Source organism: Symphalangus syndactylus, chromosome 5 (genome assembly GCF_028878055.3).
Source record: "Symphalangus syndactylus isolate Jambi chromosome 5, NHGRI_mSymSyn1-v2.1_pri, whole genome shotgun sequence".
NCBI lineage: Eukaryota > Metazoa > Chordata > Mammalia > Primates > Hylobatidae > Symphalangus > Symphalangus syndactylus.
In genome coordinates, this window is record NC_072427.2 from 5,872,763 (window position 1) to 5,893,722 (window position 20,960).

The 20,960-nt window shown below is 44.0% G+C and overlaps 1 long non-coding RNA gene across 1 annotated transcript in view; it reads right to left on the minus strand.

The window, feature by feature from the left end:
- LOC129481994 (uncharacterized) overlaps window positions 1-20,960 on the minus strand; it is a 100,178-nt gene that overhangs the window by 69,420 nt on the left and 9,798 nt on the right. The window lies entirely within an intron of this gene.

Sequence of the window (20,960 nt, forward strand, 5' to 3'; positions counted from 1 at the left end):
TCCCTCTCTTTCTGTGTTACAGCGACCTGGGGCAAAATGGATGCCTCCTGGATCCTTGAGTCACCACGTGGAGAAGAACTATTGCCCACTCTTGCTGGGCCTTACAGGAGCAAGAAATAAACTTCTATTTCTTACAAGGTTAATTTATTGCCAGAGCATGGCATGGCATAGCTGTGGCATATACAACTGGGTAAGGACTTGGGCACCAATTTAAAACTACAATACAAGAGTAGGTCACATTCATATATTACTTTGCAGTTTAAAAGAGCTTTTGCTTATTCTCACTGGATACCCACCTGTTCTATGAACTAGGTAGGTCTATCTGAATATTTTCAAATGGACACCTTCTCACTGGCTCAAAAACAATGATTGAGAAATCAATAGATTTCCTTTGTAGAAAACAAAATGTAAAAGAAGACTTTTAAAATCATACTATTAAAAGTTAATATAGACATACAGACAAACTTACTAGGAGCAAAGCAGGACCTACTGAGAAAGCTATGAACTCGACTGAGGGAAATAAAATTTTAACAAATACTGAGTTCTTGATTAGGAAGATTCAGTATAGTAAATATAAAAACTCTTCTAAATTAACGTATAAATGTAACATACTTAGAATCAAAACCCTCAGATGACTTCTTGAGAGGCTTGACAGTATGAATATGAAGTTTTTCTTGGAAAACGAAGAGGTGATAGTAATTTAAACATTGTGTATGGGAGAGGTCACAGTGCACTACTAGATATTAAAACAAAGCTAACCCTAAACCACAACCATCAAGGTGGGCTCTAATGGAGAAATAAACATAACCACAAGATCGAATAAAAAGCCTGCAAACAGACTCCAGTACCTCTTATTCCAAAGGGATTCGAAGCCAAAGCTTAACAATTTTCAAACCCCCAAACTCTGGGGTATTCCACACATTCCCAGGGTAACAGTGGCTTATGGCAAAGATCCTCACTAGAACGGCCTGAGATGGAAAGGAAGGTGTGTTGAAATGTGTGTGTGACTTTGAAAAACTGCCTCCACACATATACATATTCCTAAAATGCAAAAAAATGATAAACAGTTCAACATGTTGCTTACTTCCGCAAGAGAAGAAAAAGAATGAAATCAGAAAGACTTCAAAGGTTCTTCAAAGACTTAATGATGTTCTATTTATTATGCTGAGTGGCGGGTAGATGAGGGTTCATTATATTACTCTTTTTTTTTTTTTTTTTTTGAGATGGAGTCTCACTCTGTCGTCCAGGCTGGAGTACAGTGGCACAATCTTGGCTCGCTGCAACCTCTGCCTCCCAGGTTCAAGTGATTCTCGTGCTTCAACCTCCAGAGTAGCTGGGACTACAGGCACACGACACCACACCCAGCTAATTTTTTGTATTTTCAGGAGAGACAGGGTTGTACCATGTTGGCCAGGCTGGTCTCGAACTCCTGACCTCAGGTTATCTGCCCACCTCAGCCTCTCAAAGTGCTAGGGTTACAGGCATGAGACACTGTGCCCAGCCTATTATATTATTCTTTATTCCTTATGTAGACAATCTACACATTCTTTGTATGTATGAAATATTTCCTAGTACATTTTAAAACCCCTGAGATGTATTGATATCCCTCCCAGGAAGATGTATCCACTCCATCTTTAGTTACAAATCAATGAATTAATAAATGAATAGTAAAATGATAAAAGATCTTGAAGAATTATAGCATGAAGCATTACCCATGATTCACCATATTTTGCAAAAAAAAAAAAAAAATGGTGATGAAGATGAGGTCCAGTGCTTTCATAAAAACAAGTGAGGAAATAACTTTTAGTGTCAATCTATTCTTCCCATAGTACTTTAACCTCCCTACCACACTGTACAAAAAAGACACAGACTTCCGATACAGCTGCAATCACCATTTAGAACTGTAATGGTAAAAAACAAAATTTGTTTTCCTTTTTTTTGAGATGGAGTCTTACCCTGCCACCCAGGCTAGAGTGCAGTGGCACAATCTCAGCTCACTGCAACCTCTGCCTCCCAGGTTCAAGCAATTCTTCTGCCTCAGCCTCCCAAGCAGCTGGGACTACAGGTGTGTGCCACCACACCCAGCTAATTTTTGTATTTAGTAGACACGGGGTTTCATCATGTTGGCCAGGCTGGTCTCGAACTCCTGACCTGAAGTGATCCACCCACTTTGACTTCCCAATGTGCTGGGATTACAGGCGTGAGCCACCATGCCTGGCCAAAAACAAAAACAAGTTTAAACAATTTTTAAACTCCCATAGAAATAGAATATTATAAATTCTATATGGAAAAATCAACAAAAATTTATTGAAGGACATTTTTAAAAAGACACGAATAACTCCATGTTCCTCAGTGGAAATGCTCATCTTTATAAAAGGCTCATGTTTCCCCAAAATAGTGTACAAATTGAATAAATTGCCAACCAATATCTTAAAGGATTCCTATAGAATCTGCAAAATGGGTTCTATTTTAAATATATCTGAAAGAAGAGCCAGAAATGTCTGAAAAATAAGAAAATTGAAAGTTTCTTGAGATATTGGATATCAAACTATTCTATAAAGTTTTAGTTATTAAAGCATTGTGATATAATTGGCAATAGGATAGACAAATTGATGAAAAAAAAACAGCAAGTCTTGAAACGGAATCATAATATATGGTAGAGGTGTCATTTCAAACCAGCAGAGAGAGACTCAAATGTTTAATGACTGAAGGCTGGACCTTTAACTAGTATTATGGATGATTTGCTTAGGGCCTAGCACAGTGGCTCACACCTGTAACCCCAGTAGTTTCGGAGGCCAAGGCAGGAGGATCAATTAAGCCCAGAAGTTCAAGACCAGCCTGAGCAACATAGTGAGATCCTGTCACTACCAAAAATAATAATAATAATAGCCAGGCATGGTGCCACGTGCCTACGGTTCAAGCTGCTCAAGAGACTGAGGTGGGAGGATCCCTTGAGCCTGGGAAGTGGAGGCTGCAGTGAGTTGTGAGCACGCCACTGCACTTCAGCCTGGGTGACACAGTGAGACCCTGTCTTAAAAAAAAAAATTGAACTACTCAGATCCCTAACACAACATTATATACAAAAATAAAATTCAAATGAATCAAAGAATCAATTGCAAAAAATAAATTTATAAAAGTATTAGAAAAATATGTAGGAACATATCTTCACACTTAGTATGCAGAAAGTTTTGCTAAGCAAGATATCAAATCCATTAGCCATAAAATAAAATAATGATATATTCAACTACCTACAAATTTGAGAAGTTCTATTCATTAATAACGTCATTTCCTAAGTTTAATGGTGAGAGACACTCAGGGAGAAATTATCTGTAAGGTGTATGATAAATAATCCCAATTCACAAACTGTAAAACATTTTAGAATTAATAAAAGAAAAAGAGCAACCTGGGCAGAGTAACCAGGCAAAAGACACCAAAACACAATTCACAGAAGAAATACAAATGTTACACTTAAAAACACGAGTTCAAACAATGAGCTGACATTTAAAAATGTACTGGATTGGCAAACATTTTTAAAGATTGATAATATAATGTGTGAGTTAGGTTGTGAAAGAAAAGAATCCATTACAAGGCTGCATCACAAGCTCTTAGAGTATGCAATGGGCACCCTGTTTTGGAGGGCACTGAGCGACGCCCACTGACAAAACAGGCAGCCTCTGATCCAGTAATCTCACTGTTAGGAATGTACCTGACCCAGATCCTCACACCGTGCACAAGGCTACACATCCAGGAACATTTCCCGCAGTATTGCTAATAATAGTTAAAATTGGAGAAACGTAAAGATCTGTTAGAATGGGACTGGCCAAATAAATGATGGTGTATTACTCCTATGAAATATCATGCAATCATTCATAAGAATTAGGTGGTCCTAAATGTACAGAAGCAAAAAGAGACCAAAGCCATGTTCTTAAATGCAAGATAGAGACTCAAAACAGTACATTTGTTATGACCCATTTTTCAAGTGCCTCTCTCTCTCTCTCTATATATATATATATATATATATTTGTACAATATTTGTAGGGAGATATATATATATATATACATGTTATGAAACAAAGAACTAGAATGGTCCTTACCAACCTGTTACTCTAGGAAGAGAAATAAGATTGGGAGTGAGGTGGGAAGATGGGATCTGTGATGAAGAACTTTTAATAATCTATGTTTCTGTTGCATGAGACATTTTAAAAAGATATGTTAAAAAATAATCAAAGAATAGTAAATGCAGAATTATTTTAAATTTTTAAAAATTATTTCATTTAAGTTTTTAAATCCTTAAATATATTTGCAGCAATCTTTCCTTTGTAAAGTAGTACATAGGACCATAAAATGACCACGCAGTCAGAACCGTGCAAAGCAATCTTAGTGATTAAGAGGGAGAACACACCCTAAGTCTCCTCTGAGAAGGGAACAAGGACTGGGTCTTGAAGAGAAACCTACAAGTTTTTCTTAATATACTTCTGTGTTATTGGATAGTTGGCAATGAGCGTTAGAATTTTTAAAAGAAGAAAAACACATGCAGAAAAAGAGAAAGTCATCTGACAATATCATTGTTTTTCTAAAGAAATACTTAAAATGCGTATACATGAGAATATTTCATTGGATTATTATTGAATTATCTTTATTAGATTTTTTACATTATGAAGTAATACATGTCTGCAACAATGAAACAAGCCAAAGATGATGAAGAAAATGTTACCATTTCTGGATTTGTTCCCTTTCACTGCTCTATGTGAATATTTGTGTGTCAATGCCATACTGTTTTGTTAAAGCAGTTTTAAAGCTGTAATATCCCCTGAGGCAAACTACTCCCCTCACACCATTCTTTTATAAGTTGTTCCAGGCTATTCTCAGACTTTGTTCTTTTCAATTACTTTTAAGATATATTTATTTAAAGATATAGTATAGGGATTCCATTTAAAATCACATTTCATTTTCATTTTTATACAATCTTGACTTTCTATTTAGGTATATGATATGTCTTCCAATGTTGTTTTAATTTCTTTAATAAAGTTGTATAATGTTCTTCAGTAGGTGTTAGATTCTTCTTGCTAGTTTTATTTTTATTCCTATGAATATTGCAGAATTTTAAATAACTAAGATGAGTGGGAGATTTCCATTTTCATTTCTAACTAAATTTTGATAATAGAGAAAGGCCATTTATTTTTGTATATTTACCTTGTATCCAGAAAACTTGCAACATGTTCTACTCAATACTAAGTTATAATTAGTCTCTCAGGTTTTCAAGATATGCAATCAACCATGATCATTTTGTCTGTTTGTAATATTTATAATTTAATTTTCATGTTTTATCTTAGTAATAAAAGCACAGTTTTAAAAGTCAAATGATACTAGAAGATTTTTATAATTTTAAAAAGTAGTTTCTTGCTACATTCACTTTTTTTTTTGCCACACTTACTTTTTATTCTGAATCTTCAGATGCAGCCACCTTGACCTATTTTAGCTACTTCTTTCAACATTTTCACAGAGCCATATTTCTAAATGACATGTTCATATGAGCACATTTTTATTTTTTTTTTAGGTTTAGATACTATCTATTGACTTCCTGCAATGGGAAAATAAGAATTTAGCTCTCTTATACCACCCCTCACCCACATATATATTCCCCATTCTCCTAATATAGTTTTACCACAATAAACCAATTTTTATATTCACGTAGTCATGGATATGTAAATATTATCTATAGCTGAGCCATACACATAGTGACCATCTTTCCTTTGCTTTACAGCTTTTCTTTTCCCTGAAGTTAATAATGGCTTTAGTTTTTTGTTTCTTCCTTCCTTTCTTTCTTTCTTTGCTTCTTTGTTTTCATGTGTGTGCATGTGTATGGCTGTTATTGTTTTGTTTTGCTTAGCTATTCATTAACATCTCCTCTGGATACATTCTCCTCCCAATATATGTAAGTACACCCCATAATCTACTCATTTTGTATTTTTTTTTTTGGAGATTTCTTTTCTGTGGCCCTCTATCTTCCTGCTACAAATGGGATCAGCTGCTCTGATAGGCAACTACACGGCTGTTAATTCTGGACTTCCATTCACATTAACCTTTCAAAACATCTTTTTGCCTTTCAGCCATGTTTCCTTTTCACTTATTTTTCATTTTTCATGGTCTTTCTTTGTATTAATTTACTCTTTGCAGTAGTTAGAAGAGAGATGATGAGAAAGAAGTCATTCCCACTTGTTGTAAAAGTTTTCCAGTAGAGAGAGAAACATGAACTACTAAGCCAAAATGGCAGAAGAGAAGGGGTTAACTGAAAGAGGAAAAACTGTGGTCACCCAAGATAAGAAGGTACTATGTGGGAGAAAGTTCCCAGAGATCACACATGGGTGAGCTGGCGTTGGAGAGGGGAAAGCCTTCCCACAGGCATCGACCGGAAGAGCTGAAAGGCAGACTCTACTTCTGGGAATCTGGCAGACTGGATTATTTGGGTCAACCCTTCTGCAGAAAACAATGACGAATGTCAGATAAAATAGGAGAGACATATATTTTGAAGCATCCAAAAGCTGGCTAAATATTAGATTTATTAAAGTTGCCTTTTTGACAGTCAAAAATCATGTACTAATAATAATATCATTTGTTGCAACCTAATAGTGAGGAATTATTAGGCCAAACATTTAAGAGAAAGAGGGAGCCCAGAGACGAAAGAGCAATAGTGGAGTTGCTTTTGCTTTGAGGGCATCTGCTGATCCAGCAAACTTGAATTTCGGTTCCTGATGGTGACGGGGGGAAAACAAAAGTGAAGAGTATAACAGGAGAATCTCCCCACATTAAATCATGAGCCCCAAAAGCTATACCCTCAGAATAAAAACAAGTCAGCAGTAATCTTCTTCTCTCATCTGAGTGAGGGAATTACATGAGGCACTGAGCAGAGCAGGAGAGGATGACGATGTCCTCTCAATGTTTGTAATCATAAGTAGGCCTCTAGGGAGGTCTGCATCCCAAATTCACATTCTGGATGGTCCCAAACTAATCTTAAGTGCAAATTTAGTTTAAAGTACTCTTTGACTAGTAGTGACCTCAGGCAACTTCAGGAAAAAAAAAATGCAAATCCTGAAGGGAAGCACTTCATCCCACAAATAATTTTTCAAGGACAATGAGCATTACACAATAAAAAATAACCAAGCACATAAGGAAACAAGGCACCATGAGTGAGACCCAATAGAAAGAATGAACAGCAGAAACAAACTTGCAAAAAGTCAGATTCTAGAATCATACGACATGGATTATAAAATAACTACACTTCTGGATGTTAAAAGATTTTCGAAGCTTAAAAGATCCTGCAGAGAATAGGAAACTATAAAAAGTGACATAGCACATTTGAAATTGAACCAAATGGAACTTCTAGGAATAAAAATAAGGAATAATTGTAATTTAAAACTCAGTCAACAGGTTCAACAAAAGCAGAAAAAGCTGAAGAAAGAATTTGGGAACTGGAAGCTAGGTCAATATAAATCATCTAGAATGAAGCACAGAGACAAAAAAATGGAAAATATGAAAGAGAAGTTAAGAAATATGGATGATGGAATGAGAAGACCAACATGCATTTAATCAGAGTAGAGAAGGAGAGGAAAAGAATGGAGAAAAGTCAGTATTTTAAGAGATATTGGCTAGACATTTTCAGAACTGGTGGAAGTTTGGAATAGGATCCTGGGTAGTGTTCCTCATGAAATACATAACAAAATTTGTTCTGCCGTCATAGAGTTGTGGGTATTAGTAGGACTTGGGGAATTTTAAATTTTATTAAACTAAGATCACACCACCCCACCCTCTGAGTTAAAATCCAGTATCAGTGTGATAACGCATTACAAAATCAGCCCCTACTCTGGATGGGAAATGAGGACTTACAGCCCAGCTGAAACGGAGTGGAGGAAGTTCTTGAGAAACACTGATATTAGGATAGAATTCCTTTGAATCCTCCCAGAAAAGCCATGAAGTTTCATTTTTAAAAATCAGTATTTTGGTGAAAAAGCATAACTTCCTCGGAGGATGAAAAAGAAAACCCCATGAGGTTCTACATCAACAACCTGGGCCGAGGCGCCGGAAAACTTCATATACCCTGTCTTGTCATGAGTTACAGTCATTGTTCTGGGAATTTTCTCAGGGGCTTGGCATTTTTCCTTATAAACAAAACTACATATCATCTTGAAGCTGTCTGATAACTGGAATGCTAGCAGTTACAGCGTCTTTTCCAGGCCAAAGAGCAATGCCCAGTGGTCCCAAAGGGCAACTAGGGGTCTAGGTTTCAGTTTTCATTCCCCAGTGGACACATGTGGAGACAGCCAGCTCACATGGACCTCAGAGGCTTCTTCCTCCACTCCACAGCCCTGTACTTCTCTCTGCCTGGAGATAGCAAAGGTCAAGGGCTAAGGCTTATGAGGGTCTGTTAGTATGTACTCAGTTCCTTGAGACTCCTAGCTCAAATACCCATGGCTGGTACAGCACGTTCCTTGTTAGCAAATTAATCCTGTGATGAAGTTTATAAGACAAAGTTTGATGACCTCTTGGATAAAGGGATGCAGGCTCAGAGACAGTTTAAATAAACTGAAGTAAAAAGGCAAAGAAATAATCATTGGCAAGCTTCCCAGTCATCTTTCTTACAGTTTCTCTCCCTCCTTTCCTTCCTTCCTTGCTTCCTTTCTGTTAGTAATATCAGGGTAGTTTACCTCTTTATTATCTAGCCTTGATTCCCCACCACGCCTTGAGCAGAGCCCCTGATTTAGAGATTGATCAGGGAGTCATGCACACTTCTGTGTCATTGTACCTCTATTGGGGGTGGTGCTGGGCTCTTTCATGTGAATACGAGACTGATCCCTGTAGGACTGGCAGAAGGTGGCTTACAGGCATTCTCAGCTACCTTGAGAGTCTGCTCTCATTGGAGTCTAGGTTCTCTCCTCCTCCAGTGCCTCCCTCTGGCCACCCCGCACACTCTTCTTCATTCATAAACCTTCAGTCACTCCCCATCGTCTCCAGCCTCAAGGCTAACCTTGTCTGGCTTTCCAGGCCTTCCTCAGTCTCATCCCAATAACAGTCCCCAGCTGATTTCCAGCTCGCATTTCCCTAGTGGTTCTCAACCTGGGGTGCCCTAGAGGGTGTTTGGAAATGTGTAGAAGCATTTCCATTGTCATTAGGATGGGGGTGGCACTTACTGGGCAGGGTACAGGCATGAGAATTACCCTCTAATGCCTGAAACAGTCCCACACACTGAACAATTGTCTCATCCCGATGCCAGTGGTGCCCCTGTTGAGAAACGCTGCTTGATTCTGGCCAAACTTGTTCATTCACCATCCATCAAACCAGTTATGTGTGTTTTCACTACTGGCCCAGCCCACCTGGAATTTCCCTCCTTTCCTCTCTGCTTCTCTGAGTTCTACCCACTTAGAAGGCACTCATTTTAAAGATGTGGCTTGCTTGGACACCCAGCTGAAGCCATTCCCTCTAAACCTTCAAAGCCACTATCATCACTGAGAGGCTGACCAGCTCGTGGGAGGTATGTGGACACTGGAGCCGCACAGCCCCAGGTTTGAGCCTCATTCTGCCACTTTACCCATGTGGCCTGAGGAAAGCCACTTCCTCTTGCTAAGCCTACTTTCCTTGTCTCTAAAGTAGAGATGATAATAGCTCCTACCTTTTTTCTATGAGGAATTTTCTGTGAGGATTAAATGCTGCACCATAGGGTAAAGTGCCCAGTGCCTCCTGGCATGTGGCAGGAACTCTATTAATGCTATATATATACCTATATATATTCCTTACAAGACAGTGTGCTTATTCACTGAATGCTTGGAGAGTTGACATCCACCCCTAATGCTATCTACAAAGTTGAAGCATGTAGTTGCTGCAAAGTTGAAGCATCATGCTAGACGGACTGGGTAGACAAAGATTCATTTTCCTGCAGCCACAGAATGTGTCTTAGTACAGGAGCCACTTAGAAGCAGCAAATGAAGAGGGGCCTCCACGGAGCCGACACCCTCAGAATCCTATCTTTTCACTACGCTGAAGCACATGCTTAATGATGCCCACTGCTTGAGGTCCGTGCACATCCCAAAGAAGAGGAGAACCTGGGCTCCATCAATCTTACTGAGGGCAGTGACTGCCCATAAGAAATGGAAGCCAGAGAGTGGAAGTGAGATGCCGTCCCCTGAAATGGAACGCCACTTCCACACCACTTCCAGCATCTCTCAGCTGCTCGCTCCTTGCTCTGGTTCTGTGCTCCTAAAACTCTGTTACCTTGGAGTCTTCCTAACTCGGCTTTGCTCTGTGGCCTGAGAAAAGGCACTGACCCTTAGAGGAGGAATGGCTTCACTGCATTTATCCAGTGACATGGGATGTTACAGATATCCAGGAATGAGGGCAAAGGCCAGGCCAGCCCCAGTTTGCTGGTCTGAGGCCAAAGCCCGAGACCCTGCTCTCTTTGAACTGGCTCATAGCAAACATGAAGGCCTCGCCGATGAAAGTTGAGGATGTGACTTGCTTGGTAACCCTTAAGAAATGAAAGTTGAGAAAATTCTTAGTGAGGAAAGACTAGGAGTGATACTGTAAGCCAGGGACTTTCAAGTGCCTCCTCAACGATTTCCTACTTTTAAGGTTTACAACATTCCAGAAGTCTAAAAAGATGCATAGAGAGTATTCCAAACTCCCTAGAGGAAGAGTTCAGATGTAAGGCATTGAATTTGCTGGGCTTTGAAGACAAGGAAATGTCAAAACCAAACTGAGGACAATATGTTAAGGGAACAGATGGGACTGTCTGGTGGGAGTGAAGGAACCGTGAACAGAGCGGGGAGGACTGAACCTGAGCTGAATGACAGAAGACTTCTGGGCACCTCACACAGCTTCTCTGAGTGTCTGCCTCACTATTCCATGAGGACATTGGCCTATAAAGACTACAGATGCTCCCTGACTTACAATGGGGTTGCATCCCAATACACCCTTCATAAGTTGAAAATATCATAAATAGAAGATGCATTTAATACACCTAACCTACCAAACATCATAGCTTAGCCTAGTTGACCTTAAACAGGCTCAGAACATTGACATTAGTCTACAGCTGGGCAAAATCATCTAACACAAAGCCTATTTTATAATAAAGTGTGGAATACCTCATGCAGTTTGTTGAACACTGTACTGAAGTATGGTTTCTAGTCAATGTGTATAACTTTTGCACCATTGTAAAGTTGAAAAACCCTAAATCAAACCATCATAAAATCTGTATGTCTATGTGATGAGCCAGTTAAACACCCAATGGACTTTTACCCAAGGGATTGGTAAGTGGCCAAAATGATTGCCTTGGTTGATTCTTTGTCTGCTGGCTCTTTCCACAGAAGACTTCCCCCTCACATGACGAGCCACAAAGGCATGTGAGGATGTCCAGCTCTCTTGGGTCACCCCAGATCCACCTGATGCTACGTTCCTGGCCCTGGGCCCTGGCACCAAGCTCTGCTCTTGACACTAGTCATCTGTTGGTTACCCCTCTGGACCTCCCCTTCTTCTGTCTCCATGAGCTTGCTCCCAGACCCCAGGGCAGGGCTAATTCCATCAGGGCTCTGGACTGGAGGTCAGCTGCACCTGTGCCCAAAAGCCAGAGCCAAGAAGCTGCAATGTCCTTTGCTCACCACACTGCACTGGGTAGCACCTGGTGTATAGTCAGAGCACCAGGATGAGAATGGACAAGGGCCAACTTGGACTCCTGTTATCTGAAGGGAATGTGGCTGTCACTGCCCTGAACAGGCAAGTCAGAGAGGAGCTGGAACAGAGGCCTGATTTGGTTCCTTGCACCTGTTGGTACACCTTGCAATACAGGGTCTCCACAGGAGCTCTGGACTGACAGTCACAATCATTTACACCCCTGGGTAAAAGTGTCCAAAAGAGAAAGGCTGGAGGGGACTCCCTGGCCAATGACAAACACAGTGTCCCTCTTCAAGAGCTGGAGAAGCTTAGGCTTCAACATGGAGAAACATGTCTGTCTCAAACCTACATCTGGCCAAGGTAGGCACATGTTTCCCTGCCAGGGGCCAGCTGGAAGCTTCCTGGAGCTTCTTATGCTTCTGGCCTCTTCAACTCACAAACTGTTCAGCAGGGCAAAACACTTAACAAGCTGGAACTTAATCAAAACTCTAAATGCATTAGGTCATTTCTCCTGTAATGAGAAAGAAATCACAATAAAACAAATTCACATCAAGAACGTACTGAAAGAACAGTAACAAAAGCCATATCCACAAAACAATCTTAGCCTTGTCACCAGCGAAGAGGCAACCTTAGGATGGTGGCTCTAAGGCCATCAAATCCCCAAGGAACCGTCCAACCATCCAACAAAAGAATCAATACTGGAGACGATCACTGTTTCCCAAGGCAGAGGGCAGACACAAGCATCGTGCCTTGTCAGTGAGGACGGAAAGGGAAACGCTTCTGCGGTCCATCTTCGGTGAATGCGGTGATTTTATTAACTGACTCTTGAGTATCCAGGGCCCTCCTTAAATGTTCTGGTGAAAGGACATTTGTAAGATACACAAAGGATTCACACACCCTCCATCTTGACAAAATCAGACGCTTCATATCTTTTGTGGAAATGAGATCGAGAACAAAATAAAATATAAATATCTTTTAAAATCCACAAAACAATGAGGAAAAGAGAAGGGGACGAGGGGACAAACAAAAAGAAAAGGGGCCACTTGCCTGGCCCTTTGGGGGCCTGGAAAGTTAAGCGTGTCCTAAAGTCATGGCACTGGCCGCCCTCCAAAATCTGAGCGGCACCTCAAGGCATTTGGAAGAAAGCACCACTTGGCTGGGAAAAGTGGCATCAAGGGAGGCTTTCGGGCCAGGAATTACAAGGAAAGTAACAATCATGTTAATCAAGTGCCTAGAATTGGCTTCGCACTGACTTTCTCTGGAACTATTGGCAGTTTATATCTTTCCATTTATTTGCACAATTGACCAAAATTCCTTCTACCTTAGAACGTATTAAACTGATCTACTTGTTCTTAAGGTTCAGGAGATCACAGATGCCTTTGAGAATCCAACAAAGCTATGTACCCTTTCCACCAAAAAATTATTGTTGGCACACACTTCTCAATGAATTAAGAAGGACCCTGAAGCCAACTCATAGACCCTGGTTTGAAACCCCTGTGCTAAAGTGGGCTCCATTCGTGACCCAGGGACCAAGGATGGGTGCAGTTTCATTTCCCGAGTTTCAATATCGGGGCCAATCATCTATGGGAGGTGACGGGATCATTCTAATCATAAGAGAAAGGCACCTTAGGGCCTCCCAAGTTTGCCCTGGGAATTTAGCATCCTCACTGGTTATTGTGAAGGCATCCATCCAACCTGGCCAGGGCCCTTTCTCCCAGGGGCTTTCAGGCATTTACAAAACACCAGTTGGCACAACTCTTCTAGGCAGGTATGAGACAGGACAACCTATTAGTACTCAAATCAGGGACTGTCTCCATTAGGGGTGTGTGTGTGTCTTGGTATGCACTTGTGTGCATGCACGCGTGCACCTGGGAATCTCAGGCCATCTCAGTGGGCTGGTTGGGTTCATCTAGACTCATCTGAGCCATTTCTTCACTTTGGAGCATTTCTCCAAAGGAATTATGGGTAAAACGAACATCACAAATGATGTAATGATTTGGCCCAGCAGTGATCCTCATCACTTCCCCTCCCAGCTCGTTGGCTGGGAGCAGTGCTCTGGCCCTGTCTGAGAAGGGAGGAGAATAGAAACTCCCTGTGGTCCACCAGAGCAGAGCACTGGGTCCAGGCAAGCTCAGGAGCTCTCCCCCACACACTCTTCACACAGGAATCAGAGACACCGATGGGAAAAATGACATGCTCTAGGTCACTGTCTAGAAAGGGCACAGCCAAGACTCCAGCCTGAGTCTGTTGTACACAGTTCCTATGCCCCAAATCACAGTCGGAGTGCAGTGGGGGTAAACAAAGGGAAGGCTGAAGCAAAGAACTTCCTTGCTCTGTGTGATGTGCTTTCAGATTGCAAGGAGCTTTCTGCACGCTGGGGGACCACTTGCCCTGAGAGAGTCTGGGGTCTACAGGCCTCCCCGCATTCAACTACTGGGGAGAGCACACTGATGACAGCCCTCGCCTGGTGTTACTGATGTCTTGCCATGTTGGCCATGCGATAAGCAGATTTTCATCTCACCTCTGACTTGGCGACACACGATGAGCCTCCTGGTGGGCTTGAGGGTCGTGCTGCAACATTCCGTTTCTACTGCATCAGTGTCACTGGGGCACACAGAGCACGCCTTCCTGCAGCCCCAAACCTACTCTGGCTACAGGTTCCCCCAGCAAGGCCCCTCCCCACACAGGGACCAGGGTGGCAAAGGGTGCACAATGCCCTCTTCCTGTGGCCTGTTGAGAAGGAGTGGGCAGGGCACGGAGGCAGTGGGGAGGCTGTGAAGGAAGGCTTGCCTTCGTTTTAAGGTTTGGTGCTTTTAGGCATAAACTCTGAGTTTCTATCCTAACACCATGCCCACAGCCAGGAGGCTGGGAAGTCAGGCTTGCTGGGGCTCAGACCTGAGTAGCTAGTCCTCATGCTGTGGGCCACAGAGCACAGCAGGGTCCGTGCCTGGGGGCAGTGTCCTCACAGCGGCAGGGCAGCACCTGTGGCCCACAGCAATGACTGAGCTATGGCCCTGGGGTCCTGGGTGGCACACCACCCCCCAGTATCAACTAGGAAGGGTCTGGAGTCAAGCTTCTGCCCCTACATTGTGTCGGCTGCCTCTTTCCTACACAGTGTTTAGGGGTTTGCTTGATTTATTTTGAGAGCAAATTACTATCACAATTCGAGAGCCCTGAGCCCCTCGCCTGCCCCAGGGCTCTCCTCATTCCCCCCCGTGCTTTCTCTCTTTCTCTCTCTCTCTCCCCTGTATACTCCCACCCATGCAGCTGATGTGACACAGCTCAGCAGAGTGATTTAACGCTGGGATCATTCCTGTCTGACACTCTGACTTGGGAGAAAACCTGGATGTTTTTGTGCATAATAGAGCTACTTTCCTCACTCAGCATCAGCATTTACGGGCTGTACAACTCACTCTTCCTGGAATTTGCTCTTCTTGTTCTTGTAATCCTGGGCTGAGCGATGCTATGCCTCCCTGTTCTCTGCTTCCTGCAAGGATTTTTTTTTTTCTTTTTGCCTGGCCACATTAGATTCATTAGAAGGCTCCCCGTTTTTTCCCTTCCATTTCTCCCTTTCCATCCCCCCTTTCAGTCCAGCCTGAGGGTTTCTGAATAAAGCCGGAGGAGCGCATTCTCGCCTTTGACTCACACTGCTCCCGTTGAAAGTTCACTGAATTTCCTTATGCACCAAGAAGCTTCACACTGAGTACCTCTGAGAAAGTCTTACTCACTTGATTGCAACATTGCTAAACTTTTGGCAGAACACATGTTTACCCATTTAATTATCATTATTAAGTGTTTCTCCCACTCGGATTTCTGGTTTTACATATTATATCATTTTTGGCTGAGCAGACATGTGTGGGGAATGGTATATAGAAGGGGGAAAAAGATACAATTGATCGTGCTGTGCACTTAAACTTTAATTTTTCTCCCAAGGATGACTATCTACGAGCTATCTATGTCACTAAGCAAATATTCTTTTCTTTAAATCACTTTTCTTTTGTTTTCAGAAAAAGTCCCTTCCATTGGTCCTCCCCTCATTGGGTCTTACTCATGCCTCAATCACTTCCTACTGGGGTTATAGATGGATTTTGTTTCACGACATCTAAAATGATGTCTTTTGAATGAATATCCAAGGAGCCAATCAGACATAGAAAGATTGATTCTGGAAAATAAAATATTAGTCATTTGCTTTCCTCACTTGTGAAACACGCTGAAGGATTAAAATTCAAATCACTCATCCAGATTTCCAAGGTTTTCGTCATCCCAATCAATCTCGTAATTCAAATCCAGAATCAACTTCATCTATTCACGTGTGCCTTTCTTTTTTTGGTGGATTTGTGGGTGAACATTTCCAAGCCACTGGCCAGGGAGGACAACAGAGGATGACCCCTCTTCGTGAACCACAGGTCACTAGCCCATGAGCCCAGCTATCTCCAGGAGAGAACTGAGGAGCTTCTGCCAAGGACACATTGACCTCTGGGATGACCTGACCTGAAAGGACCCCCACATTTGACTCTGCTCTAACTACCTGTCTCGTCACTGTTTGTTCCCCACTGCTCCCCACCAGGGCTCCTGGCTCTAAGTCCACTCTCGAGGACGAAGGCGCCAGCTGGGAAGGCATGGTCTGAGAACATCTTGCCTGCAAGGGGTCATGCTCTGGCCCCAGCCTCGGCTCATGTGGGCAGCTGACGCATCTTCCCATGAGTGGGAACTGCGGGTTCACCCTCAACTTTGTCCTCTAGCAGGTGGCCCTCAGGGAGCAGCCTTTCCTCACAGCCACCCGCTTCCCTCTGGGCCTTGACCCTGCTACTGCAGAGAAGGCTATGTGCTCACCAAAAATGTGTGCTTATCTCCGAGTGTGGGGTGGTGCCTGGGAGACAGCCCTGTCCAGCAACAGCCCTACCGGGGACGACGTTTTCCCCTTCCCTTGCTTCCAGGCAAGGCCAAGGCCAAGTGACTAGTTCTTGCCAGAGGAATGTCGGCAGATGTGCTGAGTGTCGCTTCTGAGGCAGACATGACTGAGCCTTCCCTCCACTCCCCAGCTGGAGAAGAAGCAGGTCCAGGGGCCTGGGGGATGGCAAAGACACAAGAGGGAGAGATGCAGGTCTCTGTGGATGGGTCGCCGTTGCCCAAGCACGGCTGCCTCGGACTGCTGTTCCATAGAGTGGAACACAAAGGCCTACACGCCAAACTGCGGAGATGCAGGGGGTCATTTGTTCCAGCAGCCAGTGTCCCTTCAGCTTCCAACAGCCATCTTCACCCCTCCCCCTCTGGAGCTGCTGAGTTCCTGGCAGAGCTCCCTGGGTGTGGCCGCCCGTCCTGAGCCTGCCATCTCCCAAGGGGCTAATTTCCCCACAACAGCTGAGACCAGCACCCTGAGGGCCAGCAGCAGTGGCAGCTTCAAACCTCCAAGTCTTTTAAATTTTATTTTAATTATTTATTTATTTTTTGAGATGGATTCTCACTCTGTTGCCCAGGCTGGAGTGCAGTGGCAAAATCTTGGCTCACTGCAACCTCTGCCTGCCGGGTTCAAGTGATTCTCCTGTCTCAGCCTCCTGAGTAGCTGGGATTACAGGTGCACACCACCACGCCCGGCTAATTTTTGTGTTTTTATTAGAGACGGGGTTTCCCCATGTTGGTCAGGCTGGTCTCAAACTCCTGACCTCAGGTTATCCACCTGCCTCAGCCTTCCAAAGTGCTGGGATTACAGGTGTGAGCTACTGCACCCAGCCTCCAAGTCTTTTGTCAAGATGACTTCTGTCCCTTCAGGGCACATCCAGCAGGTGCTGCCCAGGCTGCTGTGAGGGGGACAAGGGCTCATTGCCCAGTAGGGGCAAGGGGAGGCTATACTGGGGTCAGCTCCCCCAGGGTGCACCCAGACTCCACAAGGAGCCTCGCCTATCTCTCAGTTCTCAGCCTGCTAAACAGGAGAATGACGCTTCCTGCAGGGTGGCTAGAGGCTTTCAAAGGATAAGACACCTAACGGGGCTGGTGCAAGGGCTCAGGAAACATCAGCTCCCTTCCGCCCTCCTCTCTGAGTAGGAAACTATGAGGCTGAAAGTCATCTAGAAAGGCAAAGAGGGAAGCCCCCCTAAAACCCCAAGACAGGTCAGGCGCGGTAGCTCACGCCCATAATCCCAGCACTTTGGGAGGCCGAGGCAAGCAGATCACCTGAGGTTGGGCATTTGAGACCAGCCTGACCAACATGGAGAAAGCCCATCTCTCCTAATAATACAAAAATTAGCCAGACGTGGTGGCACATGCCTGTAATCCCAGCTACTTGGGAGGCTGAGGCATGAGAATCACTTGAACCTGGGGGGGCAGGGGTTGCAGTGAACCGAGATCACACCATTGCACACCAGCCTGGGCAACAAGAGTGAAACTCCGTCTCAAAAAAAAAAAAACAAAAAAAAACCCAAGACAGGCAGGCAAACCAGACAGGGTGCAGTCACTTCTGGCCATGCCCTTCCCAATTAGGGCTGAGCTCTGCCTGCCTTCCAGCATTCCAGGGAGGTGACATCTGGGCCAGGGGTCCCCAGCGGCCAGCCCAGGCCCACTGTGACCCACGCCCCAGAACACACCACAGTGGCATGCAGGGTGCTGTTGGGACCCCCTTCCCACCACACCTAGGGTCAGCTGGTGGCAGAAGGAAGCTGCTTTCAGAGCTCTTTAAAACAGCCCTTCATTATGACAAAGCCAAAAAGTAACAGATGCTGATGAGGTTGCTGAGAAAAGGGAACACTTACACACTGTTGGTGGCAGTGTAAATTAGTTCAGCCATTGTGGAAGACAGTGTGGCGATTCCTCAAAGAGCTAAAAACAGAACTACCGTTCAAGCCAGCAATCCCATTACTGTGTATGTACCCAAAGGAATAGAAATCATTCTACCGTAAAGACACATGCACGCATATGTTCACGGCAGCTCTCGTCGCAACAGCTAAGACATGGAATCAACCTCTGTGCCCATCAATGACAGACTGGATAAAGAAAATGTGGTACATATACACCATAGAACACTAAGCAGCCATGAAAAAGAACAAGATCATGTCCTTTGCAGGGACATGCATGGAGCTGGAGACCATCATCCTTAGCAAACTAATACAGGAACAGAAAACTAAATCCCACATGTTCTCACTTACAGGTGGGAGCTAAATGATGAGAACACATGGACACATAGAGGGGAACGACACACACTGGGGCCTCCTTGAGGGTGGAGGCTGGGAGGAGGGAGAGGATCAGAAAAAATAGCTATTGGGTACTAGGCTTAGTACCTGGGGACTAAATCTGCACAACAAACCCCCATGACACACGTTTACCTGCATATGTACCCCTGAACCCCTGAACAAACCTGGACATGTATTCCTGAACCGAAAATTTTAAAAAACCTGCACATGTACTCCTGAACCGAAAATAATGGTTTTTTAAAATCATCCCTAGCTATATGAACTTAAATGAATGAATGAATAAATCAGTCAATCAGCCCCTGGGGTGTGCAGCCACCTCCCTCCATCTTGGATGGAGAATCAGCGCTCTCCCGTTGACCTTGTCCTGATGCAGATGCAGCCCAGGCTGCACTCTAGAAAGCCCACAGCTACTTTCCAGCCAGCTGCCTGATGAGGAGGGAACACAAGCGTTGTTCTCCTGGAGGAGCTCCAGCTCCACTGTCCTCGGGGGCCTGCTTCACCCTCCACATCTCTTTCAGCACCTGGGCAGCCCTACCCTGGTGTCCTGGGAAGTGCGCCTCATGTCCTGTGCTCCACCAGAGCATCTGCTGGAACCGCAGCATGGGAGCCCGCTTGTCATCGGAGGTGTTTTTGAGGCTCTGGCCTTTGTCTCAATCCATCCATGAGCACCCGGTGCCTGGACGTGGCTTGCCTTAACCCCACTTCTGCAGAATGTCTGCTCTCAAGGAAACTCAGCCAAGACACCAAATTCCATAGGGTGTGTCTGGTGACCCTGAAGAGGAATTCAGAACCTCTCATTTCAAATGGAATCAGATACTGAAGGATGACATTGGTCCTCTGTCCTTCCCTAAGGCCTGGGAGTGTCTAAATGTCAGCCAGGACAAACTGCCTTTGGGGAAAGTAGGGTAACTTGTTTAAACCCTGGAGATCATAAGTGGAATTACATTTTTTATAGCAGGGGTTCTTGGGGAGCTCAGGATGGTCACTGCTCCTCCTTCCTCAGGAGGGCCCAGCAGTAAGGAGGAAATAAGGAAGTCACCTTGCCCTAAAGAGGTGCTTCATCGAGGCAACTCTTCCCTGCTCTGTGGCCGAGACCTGAGAGCCCTCCAAGGCCAGCTTCCAGAATAAAAAGGGAGATGACAACTTCAGAGCATACGGGCAAAACATCTCCTCTCTGGAATGATGAGCCCAGATTCTCTTCCAGACCCACAGGACAAAATCATGGGTATTTTTGGAGGATGGAGAGAGGAAATGCTTCCTTTCTTCTCTGCAGATGGAGCTACTGCCACTAGTGGCTCAGCACTTCCAAAAAGGCCCACATGCCAGCCAGGCCCCCAAAATTAAAGGAGCAATTCATATTTTCAGCAAGAGGAAGGGAGAGGAAAACGTGTGTAGATGACAGTTCTGCATGGTAGGGGTAGGGACAAAAGGGGCTATCAAAAATAGAACCAGGAGACCCGCCCCCCCAGGGACCCTTACTGGCCTTGGGGACCACTAGTAAAGTCCCAACCACAGCAGAGTCCACAGGAGACCACCCCCTGCCTGCTCACTGGGCCCTCGAGGAACTTTGAGGTTTAGAGAAGACTCTGTTAGAGTCCACAGTAAAAGAGCCTGTGAAGAAATAAGATTTGGAGCTTTCGTCTACTGCAGTATTTGACTGGAAATACCAATTGCCTCTAGAGTTACAGACCCAACCCTGCATTAAAATACCCTTTCCATGCCTGAAATGCTAGCAAGTGTTTAAAGCACCCTTCATTTATGGAGGCTGCAAAACCATCAGACTTCAGAGTTTTTTGATAGAGGTAGTTCAACGACATTAAAACCAGCTTTGCAAAAATTATAACAGTGAGAAAATTACGACAGGAAAAGTGATCTGACCTAACCAACTCCATCTTGCCTTTAACCTCCAAACTGCCCTTGGTCATTCCTGATTGTGGGCCAACCTAACTTTAGGAGAAATTTAGTCTATAGTTTAAATGATAACAGGCCTCCCCCCAAACGAAACTGCCTCTGTAAAACTAATGAAAGGCCAGTGGCTTAGGCAGCTTAGAGGAGCCTGAATTCATAGTTAAACTATTATCAGCCACGACTCCAGAGGTCATAAGATTTGCAACTTCC